At 47.4% G+C, this 4,696-nt stretch overlaps 1 pseudogene; it reads left to right on the forward strand.

Annotated features, from left to right (window-relative positions):
* The first annotated feature begins 1,671 nt into the window (after nt 1-1,671).
* Nucleotides 1,672-1,790, forward strand: LOC111746054 (annotated as a pseudogene).
* Nucleotides 1,791-4,696: the final 2,906 nt, after the last annotated feature.

Consider the following 4,696-nt stretch of genomic DNA (forward strand, 5'->3'; position numbering starts at 1 on the left):
TACTCAGTTCAGAGGCCTCTGTAAACTCTAGTCCCCTTTCTTCATTCAGAAAAGAGAAATCTTCCAGAAAGTGGTGTCTGGTGCAGTATTTTTCAAACTAAATTGTGAATACTTATCGGGTTGTGAAATTGATTTATTTGTGGGTTGCAACTAGAATTTTTAAAAGAAAGAAAGAAAACAAATAGAAAAGACTAGAATAGGACAGGAAAAAGTCAGAGAGCGGCAGACATGAGATTACGTGTTATTCCCTGAAATCTTTGTTTCGTTCCTACATATGTATGGATGTGTGTACTTGGTCATGAAAAAAGATATTTTTCTTGCTATAGGTTGCCGTCCAAATAGTTTGAGAGCCACTGACTTAGTGAATCTAGCTTACTAGAAAGCAATGTTTTTACCTTAAAGAGCTGCAGGGTGAGGGAGAGGCCACTAGAAAAAGTAGCTTTATACCCTTCTTTGCAGAGGAAACGGGGCTGGGACACCCAAGGCCAGACCATGGGTGGCCAGTGTGTGTGTGTGTGGTGGTGGAGGTGGGGGGCAAACCAGGGAAAGCAATGATGCCCTTGATCTCCCCCATGGCCATGGTTAGTCTCCAGGAGGCCCTGGGCCTCTGATTGCCTCATGAGCTCTGGAGGAGGGAGGGAACCTTGCCTGAAGCGGGTGGAGGAAGCTGCACAGGAAATCCTGGCTGCAAGCACACTGCTGCTGGAACTCACCACAGCAGCTACCAGACAACCAACAATAGTGCCATTAGATAAAAATAACCCATGGGGTCTGCAGCTCTGCCATGCAGGGGCAGGGGCATGGTGTCTAGAGGGCTAAAATGCCACTAGAATACGGATGGGGTTATGATGTTTGGCACCGTGCTGTGCCTCGGTTTCCTGATTGCTAATTAGAGGGCAGTTTTTCAGCTGGAGGTCATTTGGGCTGGTGCCAGGAAAGGGGCCCCTTGCTCTCTTGCACAGGGTGATATGAAAAATCATTCATGCTAAGACCTTAAGTTTTGAATGCACCACCTCTCCCAGGTAGATTTTCATCTTAAAAGAAGATCCCAGGAAGCTTATCTCACACAGGGGGATGTTCAGGGCACTGTGAGGGCACTGTAGGGTAGCCCTGGTAGCATCTCTCTTCGCTATAGCAGGGTCTGAACCTGGACTGACCCCAAAACACCACCAGCTGTTCCCCAAAGGCCCCTCTCCAGGCTGAAGATTCAGGCTCCTGGTTCCCTTAATGCTTGAGTTCTGCCAGCCAGCCACCCTCCTGCACACTGGGGAATGGTAGGAGGAGGCAAAGGTCACCCTAAGTGTTATTTTTACCACAACAAAGACTATTGAGGATCAGCAGCCAGCTCTGGAACACAAAGACTGGGATCCCTGTTTGCTTCTGGCCTCACAGTTTGCGGGCTGGTGATCTGGTGTTAGCCTACCTCTCAGCCTCCCTGGCCCGTCCCTGAAGCACCCACATCCCTCGAGGAGTCACAGTATTCACAAGGAAACTGTGCCCTCTGGTTTGCAACACACACATCTGATCTTTCATTCGCTTATACAACATTTATTTTTTACCTGGGCTCATGGGTAGAATTCAGGAGTATGTGCACTTGGATGAGACAAAAATTATACTTATATTTTCATTGCTAAGTGAAATTTAGTTTTCTGCTATTAGGAATGTAAGTGAGTCTATGGCCATGCCACCCTGAACAAGCCCGATCCCATCTGATCTCGGAAGCTAAGCAGAGTCGGGCCTGGTTAGTACTTGGATGAGAGACCACCTAGGAAGACCAGGTGCTGTAGGTGTAAAAGAAAAAAAAAAAAAGGAATGTAGATGAGAAACCACGGTAGTGTCAGCAGTACCTGTGATTGTCCCCAGTAGCAATCACACAGATTTTCATTTGTCTACTACACTTGTGGCAAGTATCATGAATTACCATTTATAGTCATGACTGCCTCAACATCACACCTGCTGCTGGATCGTATTAGGTAAAGCCTTGATAAAGGAGGACACTTATGACTTTATCACAAATGTGTTTTAAAAATAAATCTTTCATAGCTGTATCTCTGCATAATTGATTCGCTTTGCAACCCTCCGCATTTTATTTTATGCATATAAAGCATTATTCTGAGAAGAGGATTAAAACTCCTTCAATTTGCCAAGAGGATCCATGGCAGAAAGAGGCCCTGAGGCCCTGAGCAGAGCAGAGCACAAAAGCAAGGAAGCCTCAACCATACTCCCAGGGGCTTCAAGCTGGGAGGAAAAACCCATAAGCAAATAAACAACTGCAGACCATCCTGGTGGGTGCTGTGAAGGCTGAGACTGTACAGACAGAGACAGAGCTGGGGGAATACCTGAGAGGGCCACAGAGCAGGTAGCCACTACCTCATTTCAGACTCTCGGTCCGTTCACAGCCACCTCTGCTGAAGAGGAGAGAGCCCACCTACCTAACCCACTGAGGGATCTTCTGGAGCAGCTTAGGGCCCTGGGTCGGGCGGCTCCTCATGGGGCCTGCTCCGTTTCCCCACCCGCCTCAGCCCCTGGCCTGGAAACAGGGCGGTGAGCAGTCCCCATGGCCTGGGCCTGAGACGTTTCCCAGAACTTTTGGTGCTAGAACCAAGAGTCATGGACAAACTGGCAAGGTAGTTGGGCACACTTTTTGGAAACCCCCCCCCCCCCCGCCCTTTTTTACCTAAGACTAATTCAACTGGCTAGAATCGGGGTCGACTTGTTCCCATGAGCACCTTCCCTGTCTGTTTGTCCCGCTCTCTCTGCACCCATCTCTCTGGGCGTCTCTCTGGCTCTCACTCTCTCCCCTTCTACCCGATTTCTGCTTTAGCTTCCAAGCCAGTCAGTCTCCAGCTCCTGGCTCTCAAGTGATTTGAACTTCTCACTCCCCTGGGTGCCCGTAAAGCACTACTTGCTCTTTGTTTTAATTGAGGCATAATTTACATAAAGTGCTCAATTCCCATGTGAATAGCTCAGTGAAGGTTGATACACCCATAAAACCACCACCCAGGTCTAGATATAGAATGTCACCACACTGCGGAAGGCTTCCAAATGTGTCTTCACTGTCAATTACTTCTCCAAAGGGTAATCACCATCCTGACCCTGGCGACCCTCGTGTGCATGGAATCAGGCCCTCTGTACCACTTAGGAGCTGCCGGTTCTGCTGGAAGCTGCTAATGATTCCAGTGCTGACAGCCTGGCTAGGAGAAGCCCCCTTCAGCAGGACCATGAAACAGAACGGGAAAGATAATGTAGAGGAAACATTAGAACTCATGGCTGGAGGGAATAAGTAGCCTCATTTTTAAGTGAGGACTCCAGGACTCAGAGAGGAACAGTTCACTTACTTGCCCCTTCACTTGACCAGCAGCAGTGACTGGGCTCAGGGACACAGCCTGTTTGGGGAGGCAGAATTGGGATTAGAACCCAAACTCCCAGGGCAATGTCTTTCCTTTGAGCCCTGCTGCCTCCTTGGGGCAAAAGCCAAGGCTGACTCTTGCTGGCCAGGAGGTTTTCGCCTAGGAAAGGCTGCATCCTCCGTTTCCTCTGCTTCTCCCTGGACCAGATGCTTCTCACGCCTGAAACTGCAGGGCCGCAAAGCTGTGGTTCTCAATGTTTGCTGCACATCAGATCACGAGGAAGCTAAAAAAAAATCTCCACGCTCAGGCCTCACCCCAGACCAGGGAAATCAGCGTCTCTGGGAGTGAGACCTATGCGCCAATAGTTTTTAAAACTCCTTAGGCAGTTCCAATATTGAGAAGCAGAAGCACTTCTCAAACTTTACATGTGAATCTTCTGGGGCTCTTGTTTCGAATGCAAATTCTATTCCAGCAGGTATGGGGTGTGGCCTGAGATTCTGCATTTCTAACAAGCTGCGGGGTGAGGCCAATGTTACCTGGAGGTCCAGGAAACACGACTTACATGCCTTGAAGAGCTAAGATATAGATGACCATTCTGCCCCTTTCCTTCTGCCTCCTAATTCTTTCTTTAGGTAAGTATATTTTGCAATGAGTCACTTTTCAGTTTGTCTCTTAAACATAAGTCTCAACTATCTACCCCAATAATTATATTTTTACCCACCTTTACCAGGAAAGGGTACCATGATTTACCATGTGCTTTTTATGTGCCTGATAGTATCATCAGCTTTGAGGCTAGAGAAATAAAGAGATTAAAAATATAAAAATATTGAGTACAGACATAGAGAGTGTTGTGTCCAGAATAACCAGACCCAACTTAAGTGCTCCTAACCAGGAGACAGTTTATTAGCCGGCGGCTGTCCTTGCAAAGGAGCAGCCTCGAAATGCCAAGATACAAGGTTTTTAAGCCCCAAATCCCATTCCTCATTCTGTCTTAAACACAAAGGTCCATCTTTCTCCTATTCACTACCTGTCAACCCACTGGTCAGGTGTGCAAGCGGGAAGTACAGAAGCAGAAAGCTTGTGTTAGAATGTTATGTTCCTATGGGTGATTGCCTATGTTCCCATGGACAATAGCCAGTTTTCCCACGGGCGATGGCCAAACAGTAATTTTCAGCTTATATACAATTGATTATTTTTCATGCCATGCAAGCAAGCAGGGTTACACAGGCTAAAATTGGCAGTTAGCGTATGAGCTCATTGTTACAAGTTTCATGATTAACAGAATGTGGTTAGGGGTTCCAGAAACTAGGCCTAAGTTATAGACTTCCTTTGTCCAGTTTCAGGTT

The sequence above is a fragment of the Pteropus vampyrus genome, unplaced genomic scaffold, assembly GCF_000151845.1.
Source record: "Pteropus vampyrus isolate Shadow unplaced genomic scaffold, Pvam_2.0 Scaffold173, whole genome shotgun sequence".
Classification (NCBI taxonomy): Eukaryota; Metazoa; Chordata; class Mammalia; order Chiroptera; family Pteropodidae; genus Pteropus; species Pteropus vampyrus.